Genomic DNA, 15,125 nt, shown 5'->3' on the forward strand with positions numbered 1-15,125 from the left:
GGCAGGCCAAAATATACGAGTACATAGCATACAAACCGCCAGAGACTGCCGCAAGTTCTTCTTCCTATCGCTCATACTTTCTAATATACAGGATGTACGTTACGTCTGGGAACACTTTCAATTATTTATTGCACAAGAACCAAACATTGCACAGATATCACACACGTGTCATTTTGAAGAGAAACCCTGAAAGTTCTTTTTCATGTATACCACCACAGCATAGTTTGGTGATTTGCCGATAGCACCAGTCATAAACATGGCAAGTTCAGGTGCGGAGTGAGTTTTCTGTGTGTTGGAGTTCGACAAAAAAAGTGTGTGCTACAGCTGTTCAATGGATGTTTACAACAAGGTCAATAACGACGACAAAGACAAGTGTTTTGAGTTTTGTTCACAGTTGCAACAACTGAATAAGGATGGGGATGGCATTTTTGATCGCTTAAGTTTTAGCAATGAAGCCACTTTTCACACTAATGGGAAAGTGAACAGGCATAATTGTCGAATCTGGGGTACAAAGCATCCACATGAATGCATTGAATTTGAGTGTGATTCGCTAAATGTAAATGTTTTTTTGTGCTTTGTCATGTCGAAAACTGTACGGGTCATTCTTCTTCGCCAAGAGCACTGTCACTGGATATTCCTACTCGGACATGTTGCAGCAATGGCTGATGCCTCAGATGCAATCGGATTCTCTGTTCATCTTTCAGCAGGATGGGGCTCCACCCCATTTTCATCGTGAAGTTCGTGGGTACCTAAACACGGAGCTGCCGCATCGATGGACTGGCCGTGCTACAGAAGGGAACAGCTGTTTCATGAAATGGTCTCCCTGATTACCAGATCTCACTCCGTGTGACTTTTTTTCTGTGGGGACACATTAAAGATCTGGTGTGTGTATGGTCTCTACCACGTGATGTAGCAGAGCTCCGGGAGAGAATACGAGAAGCGAATGTCACAGTCGACAAAAACAACAACAACACTTTCAGAGTTTCTCTTCAAAATGCCATATGTATGACATCTGTACATTGTTTAGTTCTTGTGCAATAAATTATTGAAAGTGTTCCCGGACTTTATGTACATCCTGTATAAATTATTTTCTAAGCCCCAAAATGTACTAGAATAAATAAAATGTTTATAAAACAATGTACCGCACAATTTACTTGCTGTGAGAAAGTCGCAATTCCTTAACTCCATCGCCCATGGCCTCTGGCCTGCCGAGGAGCACCACAGTCCTGAGTCCTTGGATAAATCACGAAAATCCTCTGCATTATGCCACACACAAACAGAGCCGGCCTGGGAGCAGATCGGTGAGACTAGATCCGACGGGCAGGGCTTGCACATTATTGGGAAACGATGGGCTTCAAATCGGCAGCCCCAATCCGTTAGAGAGACCCCACAGAAATGGCCTGTGGTTTTGGCCCATCATGGAAGTCCATTCATGTGGCCAGCTATTCACAAATCACTGACATTTGTGCAAATACTCTGAGAATTAATGCTATTAAAGATAGGTGGCAACTCACCGTAAAGATGATCGCTGAACCATGGACAGACACGTAGAAAAGACAATCACACTCTCACAACTAAATTTTTGGCCATAGCCTTTCTTAGAAAATGACAACACACACACACACACACACACACACACACACACACACATTCACACAATCACTCTCAGACACAACTCATGCACACATGACTGTCGTCTCCAGCCACTGGGTCAACAATCTCTGAGAAACATATCAAAACAAACCACTCCTCACGCCTCCCATTGGCAGCTACTAGGCTAGTGCCACCACGGCAGCACTGACTGCAAGCTGGGGGATTGGAAGGAAGGGGAGAAGCAGTAAGAATGAGGGAGTAGGGAAGCGATGCATGTATTAAGCTGCACCCAGCCAGCGACAATGCTTGAAATACCAGTAAACAAACCGTTTCATCTACTGAGAGAGAGAGAGACAGACAGACAGACAGACAGACACACACACACACACACACACACACACACACACACACACACACACAAATTTCTCCAGTTTTTTTTTTTTTTCCAAATTTCCCAGCAGGGCAGAAAAAAAGAGTGAAAAACCTAAGTATTCAAATCCACACACAAAGGTTACCTTGTGGTATGCTACTATTCCGCACAGGAGACCCTCACGATACTCGAGAACTTCTCTATGCAACATGTAATTTATCCTAATTTCTCTTAATTTTATATTTTACTAATTCTGTAATTTTTTGTTTATAAATTTTATATTCAGCTTTCTGTAAACTAGGTTCCACCTCATCCCACAAGCTTTGGCTCAAAGTCTCAAGATACCTGATTAAAAAAAAAAATTTCAATCCCAAAACCTCACACGCCAATATAATGGTCTGCAAGCAATCATTCTGTTGATAATGGCACATTAAATTTGTAAATGGAAAAAAAAAAAAAAAACTGATGCCCTTGATAATTCGAAGCTGTCATTTAAAGTCACAATTGTATGTATTATAGAACACTGTACAGGAAAAATGGAGTTGTAAATGTAGCTGTGTGTTTTAGTGATAACGGCGTTTTTTCAAATGATGGAGAACCACGGAGATACTTCCAGAATGAGATTTTCACTCTGCAGCGGAGTGTGCGCTGATATGAAACTTCCTGGCAGATTAAAACTGTGTGCCCGACCGGGACTCGAACTCAGGACCTTTGCCTTTCGCGGGCAAGTGCTCTACCATCTGAGCTACCGAAGCACGACTCACGCCCGGTACTCACAGCTTTACTTCTGCCAGTATCTCGTCTCATACCTTCCAAACTTTACAGAAGCTGTCCTGCGAACCTTGCAGAACTAGCACTCCTGAAAGAAAGGATACTGCGGAGACATGGCTTAGCCACAGCCTGGGGGATGTTTCCAGAATGAGATTTTCACTCTGCAGCGGAGTGTGCGCTGATATGAAACTTCCTGGCAGATTAAAACTGTGTGCCCGACCGAGACTCGAACTCGGGACCTTTACTTCTGTAAAGTTTGGAATGTAGGAGACGAGATACTGGCAGAAGTAAAGCTGTGAGGACCGGGCGTGAGTCGTGCTTCGGTAGCTCAGATGGTAGAGCACTTGCCCGCGAAAGGCAAAGGTACCGAGTTCGAGTCTCTGTCGGGCACACAGTTTTAATCTGCCAGGAAGTTTCATGGAGATACTTGTTGGTAACATCTTCTCTATGCCATAAACCAGCACAATACGGAACTTTATGAAGCTTAGTCAAAGGCCTGTTTTGTGAGGTGAGAGAATTTATTTCTGGAAGTTGAATGCATTGCTTCCAAACCAGACGATATTTCTCGTGTAAATCTACATGACTATCTGGCAGTTCACACTTAAGGATACAGGGCATTTTTTCCAGCTCAATATTATGTAACAATCAACACCTATTTCTTTCAGGCACTGTTTACAATGTATATGTTTCACAGATTTTTTTGTTGATATCAGGTAAAAGAGCACACTTTCTAAACAAATTAGAAGTATTTTGAATATTTTTGAACCTACTTAGGGTTATTTAAAAAAAAAATAACAAGGAAATTGAAGCTTTTTTTTTCCAAAATGCTTCCTCGAACTGCGGTACCATTTAATCCAATGTTATACATCTGAAGGAGACCAAATTTTTACCAGACATGCATGACATGATGGCTAAGGTGCTAGACCTATTTAATTCCACCTATTATGTATATTACAACGATAAAAAAGTACCACATCATACATTTTAACATTTATAATTTTTTTCCTAATAAAAATGTTATTTTTTCTATGATTTAGCTGATTCCGCAATAAAGCTTAGGTCTACTACATAAGTATGGACTACTGCAAGTTACAGAAAAAATTAGAGCAATGCTTCATAAACTTTAGGAAATATTTGTACCTGAATTCTGAAGAATACAACTTGTGGGAAATTGCGAATGAACATATGAGTCCAATTAAACTGTGCCTCGGAACATTCCTGAAGCATAGTCTTCATCCTGCAGCATTTCTTCATCTTCAAGCTTCCTCTTGGCATTCCTTTTAGCACTTCTTGCTTCTTTGGTAACTTGAAGAGTGAATCTTTAAGCTTCATGCACCCGTTGTCCGTCACATGCAAGAAATTGATCTTCCATATTAGAGCCACATTTTATGCCTAAATTTCTCAGGACTTCCAACCATCCTATCACTCCATCATTGAAACATAGCACAGCATCTAGTACACAAACTTTTAATGTATTTAGTCCTACAAAAACATTCTTGGGTAATCTTTCCCATATGGAATGGTTGAAACTTTCATTTGTATTCTGAGTGCCCCCATGAAGACATTTACTAAGCAAAACAGGGTCCACTCAGGTCTCTAAAAATTGGTTTTATTTCATTCATAACAGGCTCAAGAAGATAATGCTTTCGATCTTTTGATAGTATATTTGACCACTTTCTTTTGCTTTTTGGTAACCACACCAAGAATCTGCTCCTTTAGGGCAGTCCATGACCAGGGTGGTCATCTGTGGACAACTTATGAAAGTAGGTGGCCCATACAGCTTTTCTCATTGCTGTAACATCATTCAGAGGTGCAGTTTGTCTAATGGCCAGTCCTTAATAGCTCTGAAGAAAGTCTATTTCAGTTTCTGTCAATCTGCCTCAGCCAGACAGAGATTTTCCATCAGACGGCAACTTTCCTTTCATTTCTCTTCTTAGTTTCCTCAATCTAGCACCCATCCTCTTTTGGACATGTCCACAACACTCCAGTATTGTTACGAGGGTATCACCATAAACATTGAACTCATTAATTTTATTGAAAGCTTTAGAGTCCCCATCGCCTAGGTACTTTGTAAATCTAACGTTATAAATGGGCACCGACCTCTGAAATAATTTTAGAGCTCCATCACACTCCATACCTTCACTGTAACCATCATAATTATTAGAACACTGATGTTCAATATGTTCTTCAGTGTTACTATGGTAGGTGTGGCAGTACTTAGATAAGCACTCAACATCAACTTTTCCTTTCTCCACAGAAGTAGCACTTAAACACCATTGAAGGAACGATGTCCTCTATGTTGCCATGTCCCTTCAAGTGCAACAGCAATGTCCCTGGTTTCACTAATATAAACAGTTTTTTCTACGGCACATTTCATAGATGCTTTAGACACAACCGTCGTTGTTGTTGTGGTCTTCAGTCCTGAGACTGGTTTGATGCAGCTCTCCATGCTACTCTATCCTGTGCAAGCTTCATCATCTCCCAGTACCTACTGCAACCTACATCCTTCTGAATCTGCTTAGTGTATTCATCTCTTGGTCTCCCCCTACGATTTTTACCCTCCACGCTGCCCTCCAATATTAAATTGGTGATCCCTTGATGCCTCAGAACATGTCCTACCAACCGATCCCTTCTTCTGGTAAAGTTGTGCCACAAACTCCTCTTCTCTCCAATCCTATTCAGTACCTCCTCATTAGTTATGTGATCTACCCATCTAATCTTCAGCATTCTTCTGTAGCACCACATTTCGAAAGCTTCTATTCTATTCTTGTCCAAACTATTTACCGTCCATGTTTCACATCCATACATGGCTACACTCCATACAAATACACTCCTGGAAATGGAAAAAAGAACACATTGACACCGGTGTGTCAGACCCACCATACTTGCTCCGGACACTGCGAGAGGGCTGTACAAGCAATGATCACACGCACGGCACAGCGGACACACCAGGAACCGCGGTGTTGGCCGTCGAATGGCGCTAGCTGCGCAGCATTTGTGCACCGCCGCCGTCAGTGTCAGCCAGTTTGCCGTGGCATACGGAGCTCCATCGCAGTCTTTAACACTGGTAGCATGCCGCGACAGCGTGGACGTGAACCGTATGTGCAGTTGACGGACTTTGAGCGAGGGCGTATAGTGGGCATGCGGGAGGCCGGGTGGACGTACCGCCGAATTGCTCAACACGTGGGGCGTGAGGTCTCCACAGTACATCGCTGTTGTCGCCAGTGGTCGGCGGAAGGTGCACGTGCCCGTCGACCTGGGACCGGACCGCAGCGACGCACGGATGCACACCAAGACCGTAGGATCCTACGCAGAGCCGTAGGGGACCGCACCGCCACTTCCCAGCAAATTAGGGACACTGTTGCTCCTGGGGTATCGGCGAGGACCATTCGCAACCGTCTCCATGAAGCTGGGCTACGGTCCCGCACACCGTTAGGCCGTCTTCCGCTCACGCCCCAACATCGTGCAGCCCGCCTCCAGTGGTGTCGCGACAGGCGTGAATGGAGGGACGAATGGAGACGTGTCGTCTTCAGCGATGAGAGTCGCTTCTGCCTTGGTGCCAATGATGGTCGTATGCGTGTTTGGCGCCGTGCAGGTGAGCGCCACAATCAGGACTGCATACGACCGAGGCACACAGGGCCAACACCCGGCATCATGGTGTGGGGAGCGATCTCCTACACTGGCCGTACACCACTGGTGATCGTCGAGGGGACACTGAATAGTGCATGGTACATCCAAACCGTCATCGAACCCATCGTTCTACCATTCCTAGACCGGCAAGGGAACTTGCTGTTCCAACAGGACAATGCACGTCCGCATGTATCCCGTGCCACCCAACGTGCTCTAGAAGGTGTAAGTCAACTACCCTGGCCAGCAAGATGTCCGGATCTGTCCCCCATTGAGCAGGTTTGGGACTGGCTGAAGCGTCGTCTCACGCGGTCTGCACGTCCAGCACGAACGCTGGTCCAACTGAGGCGCCAGGTGGAAATGGCATGGCAAGCCGTTCCACAGGACTACATCCAGCATCTCTACGATCGTCTCCATGGGAGAATAGCAGCCTGCATTGCTGCGAAAGGTGGATATACACTGTACTAGTGCCGACATTGTGCATGCTCTGTTGCCTGTGTCTATGTGCCTGTGGTTCTGTCAGTGTGATCATGTGATGTATCTGACCCCAGGAATGTGTCAATAAAGTTTCCCCTTCCTGGGACAATGAATTCACAGTGTTCTTATTTCAATTTCCAGGAGTGTACTTTCAGAAATGACTTCCTGACACTTAAATCTATACTCGATGTTAACAAATTTCTCTTCTTCAGAAACGCTTTCCTTGCCATTGCCAGTCTACATTTTATATCCTCTCTACTTCGACCATCATCAGTTATTTTGCTCCCAAATAGCAAAACTCCTTTACTACTTTAAGTGTCTCATTTCCTAATCTAATACCCTCAACATCACCCGACTTAATTCAACTACATTCCATTATCCTCATTTTGATTTTGTTTATGTTCATCTTATATCCTCCCTTCAAGACACCATCCATTCCGTTCAACTGCTCTTCCAAGTCCTTTGCTGTCTCTGACAGAATTACAATGTCATCGGCGAACCTCAAAGTTTTTATTTCTTCTCCATGGATTTTAATACCTACTCCGAATTTTTCTTTTGTTTCCTTTACTACTTGCTCAATATACAGATTGAATAACATGGGGGAGAGGCTACAACCCTGTCTTACTCCCTTCCCAACCACTGCTTCCCTTTCATGTCCCTCGACTCTTATAACTGCCATCTGGTTTCTGTACAAATTGTAAATAGCCTTTCGCTCCCTGTATTTTACCCCTGCCACCTTTAGAATTTGAAAGAGAGTATTCCAGTCAACATGGTCAAAAGCTTTCTCTAAGTCTACAAATGCTAGAAACGTAGGTTTGCCTTTTCTTAATCTTTCTTCTAAGATAAGTCGTAAGGTCAGTATTGCGTCACGTGTTCCAGTATTTCTACGGAATCCAAACTGATCTTCCCCGAGGTCGGCTTCTACTAGTTTTTCCATTCGTCTGTAAAGAATTCATGTTAGTATTTTGCAGCTGTGGCTTATTAAACTAATTGTTCGGTAATTCTCACATCTGTCAACACCTGCTTTCTTTGGGATTGGAATTATTATATTCTTCTTGAAGTCTGAGGGTATTTCGCCTGTTTCATACATCTTGCTCACCAGATGGTAGAGTTTTGTCAGGACTGGCTCTCCCAAGGCCGTCAGTAGTTCCAATGGAATGTTGTCTACTCCGGGGGCCTTGTTTCGACTCAGGTCTTTCACTGCTCTGTCAAACTCTTCACGCAGTATCGTATCTCCCATTTCATCTTCATCTACATCCTCTTCCATTTCCATAATATTCTCCTCAAGTACATCGCCCTTGTATAGACCCTCTATATACTCCTTCCACCTTTCTGCTTTCCCTTCTTTGCTTAGAACTGGGTTTCCATCTGAACTCTTGATGTTCATACAAGTGGTTCTCTTATCTCCAAAGGTCTCTCTAATTTTCCTGTAGGCAGTATCTATCTTACCCCATAGTGAGATAAGCCTCTACATCCTTACATTTGTCCTCTAGCCATCCCTGCTTAGCCATTTTGCACTTCCTGTCGATCTCATTTTTGAGACATTTGTATTCCTTTTTGCCTGCTTCATTTACTGCATTTTTATATTTTCTCCTTTCATCAATTAAATTCAATATTTCTTCTGTTACCCAAGGATTTCTACTAGCCCTCGTCTTTTTATCTACTTGATCCTCTGCTGCCTTCACTACTTCATCCCTCAAAGCTACCCATTCTTCTTCTACTGTGTTTCTTTCCCCCATTCCTGTCAATTGTTCCCTTATGCTCTCCCTGAAACTCTGTATAACCTCTGGTTCTTTCAGTTTACCCAGGTCCCATCTCCTTAAATTCCCACCTTTTTGCAGTTTCTTCAGTTTTAATCTACAGGTGATAACCAATAGATTGTGGTCAGAGTCCACATCTGCCCCTGGAAATGTCTTACAATTTAAAACCTGGTTCCTAAATCTCTGTCTTACCATTATATAATCTATCTGATACCTTTTAGTATCTCCAGGGTTCTTCCATGTATACAATCTTCTATCATGATTCTTAAACCAAGTGTTAGCTATGATTAAGTTATGCTCTGTGCAAAATTCTACCAGGCGGCTTCCTCTTTCATTTCTTAGCCCCAATCCATATTCACCTACTACGTTTCCTTCTATCCCTTTTCCTACACTCGAATTCCAGTCACCCATGACTATTAAATTTTCGTCTCCCTTCACTATCTGAATAATTTCTTTTATTTCCTCATACATTTCTTCAATTTGTTCGTCATCTGCAGAGCTAGTTGGCATATAAACTTGTACTACTGTAGTAGGTGTGGGCTTCGTATCTATCTTGGCCACAATAATGCGTTCACTATGCTGTTTGTAGTAGCTTACCCGCATTCCTATTTTCCTATTCATTATTAAACCTACTCCTGCATTACCCCTATTTGACTTTGCGTTTATAACCCTGTAGTCACCTGACCAGAAGTCTTGTTCCTCCTGCCACCGAACTTCACTAATTCCCACTATATCTAACTTTAACCTATCCATTTCCCTTTTCAAATTTTCTAACCTACCTGCCCGATTAAGGGACCTGACATTCCACGCTCCGATCTGTAGAACGCCAGTTTTCTTTCTCCTGATAACGACATCCTCTTGAGTAGTCCCCGCCCGGAGATCCGAATGGGGGACTATTTTACCTCCGGAATATTTTACCCAAGAGGATGCCATCATCATTTAATCATACAGTAAAGCTGCATGCCCTCGGGAAAAATTACAACCGTAGTTTCCCCTTGCTTTCAGCCGTTCGCAGTACCAGCACAGCAAGGCCGTTTTCGTTATTGTTACAAGGCCAGATCAGTCAATCATCCAGACTGTTGCCCTTGCAACTACTGAAAAGGCTGCTGCCCCTCTTCAGGAACCACACGTTTGTCTGGCCTCTCAACAGATACCCCTCCGTTGTGGTTGTACCTACGGTACGGCTATCTGTATCGCTGAGGCCCGCAAGCCTCCCCACCAACGGCAAGGTCCATGGTTCAAGGGGAACCTAAAAGTATTCTTATGTACTTTCTGAACCTACTGGGAGGAGGAGGAGGAGGAGGAGGAGGAGGAGGAGGGTCAATCAAACGACAAAACGTTTGTGCAGCCTTTTTTTCCTTTTCCTATTGCAGGCATTGTGTACACTAACCTCAAATCCACATCATATGAATTATGCACAATGTTCTAAGTCATTTTTGAGGTAAATTTATTGCAGGATCTACACAGACCAAATAATTTTGACGCTAAATCCTCCCTGCTACTTTGTTGTTCAGTTATTTCCAGGCTGCCTACACCATCACATTGTTTACATTTTTCCACTTCCTTTATCGAAGAAGATAAGATACCCACATCAACAACAACAAATCCACTACAAACAGCATCATTGTTAACACAAAAATTTGAATCACCAGGAGGCGTGCCATGTGCGAATTTCTTCACTGAAGAACTGACACGTAGGTTACTTTCAACAGTGTGGCTTGTTTTGTTTGTGAACTGGTTACCACAGAATTTCCTTTTATTGAATTTCTTGATGGGTGGCATAAATCGTATTTATTGCACACTAAAAAATATGTATTTTCACAAACATATGTAGCACTTGGGAAACAAACATTTATTAACACGTGAACAAACTGCTTCAGAACACAAAAGTAAATACTTGCAAAGATAATCATTTACAGACGCTAGAAACCTGCACTGTTACCAACATATACAATGTATCATACATATACATGTAATCGCTGGAAACAGAAAGAAAGTGCACAGTTCTTTTCAAAATAATACTGGTTTCTGTAACAGAAATAAAGGGGGCATGGCAGTATACGAGGTGCGAATATAAAGTAATGACACTGATGTGAAAAAAAAATGTTGCTTACCGTTTTAGTCAATTTTAGTGTTGTCTCCTTCAAAGTAGTTCCCTTCTGATTGCACACACTTTTTTTTAGCACTTCTGCCATTGATGGTAACATTTCTGAAACTCATCTTCTGTAATATCCTCCAAGACCTTCGTCAGAGCTTTTTGGACAGCTTGTGTTGTTTGAAAATGGTGTCCCTTGATCCCCATTTTGACTCTTGGAAAGAGAAAAAAGTTGCACGGAGCAATATCTGGTGAATAAGGTGGCTCTGGTAGTACTGAAACTAGTTTTGAGGTAAAAAATTGCTGTACTGACATCGATTGATGTTCAGTTCTTCTGCAATCATTTTCATCGATAATCTTTAATCAGATCGTATGAGTTCACACACCCTGGCCAAGTTGACATCCGTCCGTGAGGTTGACGGTCGTCCACTGCGGTCTTCATCTTCAACATTTGTTCTGCCTTCACTAAACATTTTATGCCAATGAAAAACTTGAGCTCTTGACATAACCTCCTCTCCAAAAGCCTTCTTAAGATCACTGTAAGTTGTCTTCGCGTTTTCACCCAATTTAATGCAAAAAGAAATGGCATACTGTTGCGCAATATTATGCAGTTCCACTTCCGTGATGAGAGACACAAACACTTGTTAACTTATTACAGCACAACTCATGACTGAGCAGTTGCATCAATGTGCTGCTTGGACTAGAAGCAGCTTATAGACCAACGTCACACATATTGTGCCTACGCAAGCCTGCAGGGTTGCCACATCTTGCAAAGAAGATCAGTCTCATTACTTTATTGTCGCACCTCGTACATGACCATAACTTTAAAATTTGGTATGTATAGGTCATTTTTCATTTCAAACCCTACAGTGTACATATCAATGTAATCAGGAAAGACTATAGAATTTAATAAAGTCATTAAAAAAATTTTGATTTTTCCACCATTTATAAGTACCCTGCATCCTTAAGTGTTCGGCAGAGGATTCATTGAAAAGCCTTCAGACTATTTCTGTAACATTCCACTCTTCAACAGCACTGGGGAAAAACATCACTTAAATCTTTCTGTGGGAGCTCTGATTTCTCTTACTTTATCACGATAATAATTTCTCCCTATGTAGGTGGGTGTCAACAAAATATTTTGCCATTCAGAGGAAATTTCCTGAAAACATCTCATCGTAGCAAAAAACACCTTTGTTTTATGACTGCCAGCCCAACTCGTATATCATGCCAGGGTATATGCGGACAAGGAAAAAAATTCCCGGATTTCTCGGTCAAAAATACACTTTCTCCCAGGTGAAAACATACTTTTTCCCCGTTAACTGACAGTATATTTTCTCTCGGAACTGTATAACTTATAAGTCCTTTGAATGATTATGGTTTTATACACGGGCGTAGTATTTCTTGGCGCTTTACGAAAAAAAAAAAAAATGTGTTTTGGAAAGATCTTTGATGTGCAGCAACATGTAAGCTGCATATTTTCGTATTACGAAAGTATAAATTCGAATTCCACCAAACACCGCATGTTACTTTCCGAAGCATTGAAATTGAGAGTGGGATGTGCTTTTGTAAGCCAGTCATAGCTCATGTCACGCGATCTAGCCAGCCGATCATAGCAGGTATTCAGAGCTTAGGACACGTGATGTAGTCAACCAATAGCAACATCACTGTTAAGTAGCGTGAACACACAAACAGAAAAAGTTAACAGTTTAAATTAATATAAATAGTGTTGCTACACGAAACGCAAAGCTTTCACATATAATATTGGTCTATAAGATTAATATGCTGCAAGAGAAGCTAAGCTTTCACATACAATGTTGGTCTTTTATGCGCATATTACAATTTAAGATGTATCACACAAACATGCCAGTAAAATTTTTAATAACGACATAAATGTCTGATCTTCCAGGCTCAAAATTCATCTCAATGGCTTATCATCAAAGAGTTGATTTTTAAATGAGAGTCACAACACTCTGTGATTTAAGAAATTCATCGTACATTACCTCACATAGTTCTGTTGTAACTGCTAGAATGGTACTTTGATGGTAACGCTTTTCAAACCACCATTCGAAATATTTTCCCACAATCTGTTAGAAATAGGTTCGTTTCTGCATTTGCCAGAGAACGCCAGATGACAGGCATCACCGCACTCGCGCAGCTATGATGTCGTAGGGAGCCCGTATGTTCGTACGTGTAAAACATTAAAATATCTTACATTATGTCATAAAAGAAACAAGACATCAGAGGATACTCCAAGAGAATCGGAATTTCGTGACCCATACTAAAATGTGCAATTTTAAAGTGCACATTCGTATGTCCAGACTCCCAGTGAAGTAGGCTACGACCTGATATTAAGCTTTTCAATGTGGTTTTCGGGATGTAAATTTTCTTGGAGTACCAGTACTGTGCTATCTCATGTTTGGTTCTTTATTATGGCATAATGCCGAACGTTCTAGAAGCTGAAAATGTGCACTTGAAATGCAGCGAACACAGTGTGTGGAATTAAACACTTTGTCTCAAATATATTGTCTGCCTTAGTGGAAAAGACTAATGAAAGAAAATTTCTTTGGCAAACCAACAAAAATAACTTCATTGTTTCTGCAAGGCAATTAATGCTTGACTGTCAGAGAGGTGGAAATAAAATAAAATCTGCAACTAATAACACATTTTAGCCTTCTGTAATTATGTGAATGTATTTTAATTCACTTGATAGCTCCCGGCCACAGAAATCTGTTCTGTTTTCATTTGACGTGGGAGCAGTAAATGAAGAGGAAACAGCAAAATCACTAAATGTAAACAAGGGTCACATGGAGACTACCCATTTCCCAACTGTAATTCAGACTGCTCTGCACATCAGTCCTGGATCTCTAATATTTCCGAACTGGGGCAATACCCCGCCATTCCATCAAGCGTTTGAGATAGGATGTGTAAAAAAAAAATTAGAATTTTAAAAAATATGTTCATTTTGTAGCGCACATCTTTCTGAAGGGTCTGATGCATACAACATATGTGTTCGAGGAAATGTAAGACATGTCATAAGTGTGCCAAAGTGCAGTGCCTCAGCTCCTCCCACAGCATTCTTCTATCGCACGTCACTGTACTTCACTCTGTGGAATTGAAATGTGTATATTTTATAATGGATGCCATCAAACCATATTCAGGACAATGGAAATTAAAATGTCCTGTGGTGCCTCTCCTGTTTACAGTTGGCCAGTTTGACATTCTGTCCCTCTCTTTTTTTTTAAAAAAAAAAAAAAAAAAAAAAAAAAAAAAAAAAAAAAAAAAAAAAAAAAAAAAAAAGCTTATTTGCTGGTTAACTTCATTAACTCGACCAGAATCACCGGTTTAGCTATCCCGCGATTATTCTCCAGTTAGGCATTGTTACATGTCCATACAACGCATTTTCCGTGCTTCTTCCAGAACAGAACTTAAAGCAGCTGCTAGCCGGGGACTGTACAACTGGCCCTTACTAGTAAGGCGATCTGTCCCAAAAATTTTTTGTCAAAATTTCATTTTCTTGGATACACTGAGAAGGTAATACGTAATCTTTCTTACCTGTTATTCGTTTATTTCCACTCCTGTAGTCTGAGTCTATGGGTTTCGCCAGTAATTATAACAACGCTCATCATTCGCAAACCCAATCAACAACACAATCGGACAGCGGTTGGCATTATCCGTTCAGCCTTACTCCGCTCAGCTCTGTCAGATTCCACTGACAGAGGAAACATGTACACTATGCACGCATTCACAAATCAACTTACGACTCATTCAAAATCAACTTAGAATGTGCTAAAAATGTTCAAAAACAAACAGGGATGCGTTTCAAAGTAATATGAATAATCGATAAACTAACAAACTAACGTGTGCTGGATGCTAGTCGCTTTGTGAAACAAGGTTTTTTTCCCCCCCCCTCAAGAATATGAAATTGCCCCCCCCCCAGATGATTTGGACCTCCTGCGCATGCATAAATCTGGCAGCTTGGGCGCTCCAGTAAAATTTTTCCCGGTAGCATCTAGCTGCGACTGCTTACACAGCCGACAGCCACGTTTCTGTAGCCAGAAGCGGGAGAAGGTACTACTCAACTGTGCATGCGCATGATCCCGCTCGTAACTGCTAAAACGTATCTAATGCAAACAGTTGTGATGTCACGCTCAGTGGAGGCAATTTGTTGTTATGAAGCATTGCACAGTCTTCCTAAAGCCTTTGACGCATTTTGCTGTTGGCAGACACTTGTATGAGCAGTGTTTTGTTGCTGTATATGGCGCATTTCCCTTGCAATTTAAGTTTTATTTTCGTTTTTTTTCTCTCGTTCATGTTTTATTGCTGCAGTATCGCGACACAGTAATATCCTTTGTTAGAGAATCGGTTCTTACCGATCAAAATTACAAAAATTTAACTGAAAACAAAAACAATGAAAAATTTCCGGAATTCTAAA

At 41.7% G+C, this 15,125-nt stretch overlaps 1 protein-coding gene across 4 annotated transcripts in view; it reads right to left on the reverse strand.

The window, feature by feature from the left end:
• LOC126210457 (sex-regulated protein janus-A-like) overlaps positions 1-15,125 on the reverse strand; it is a 50,584-nt gene that overhangs the window by 11,505 nt on the left and 23,954 nt on the right. The gene's annotated exons all lie outside the window — the stretch shown is intronic.

The sequence above is a fragment of the Schistocerca nitens genome, chromosome 10, assembly GCF_023898315.1.
Source record: "Schistocerca nitens isolate TAMUIC-IGC-003100 chromosome 10, iqSchNite1.1, whole genome shotgun sequence".
NCBI lineage: Eukaryota > Metazoa > Arthropoda > Insecta > Orthoptera > Acrididae > Schistocerca > Schistocerca nitens.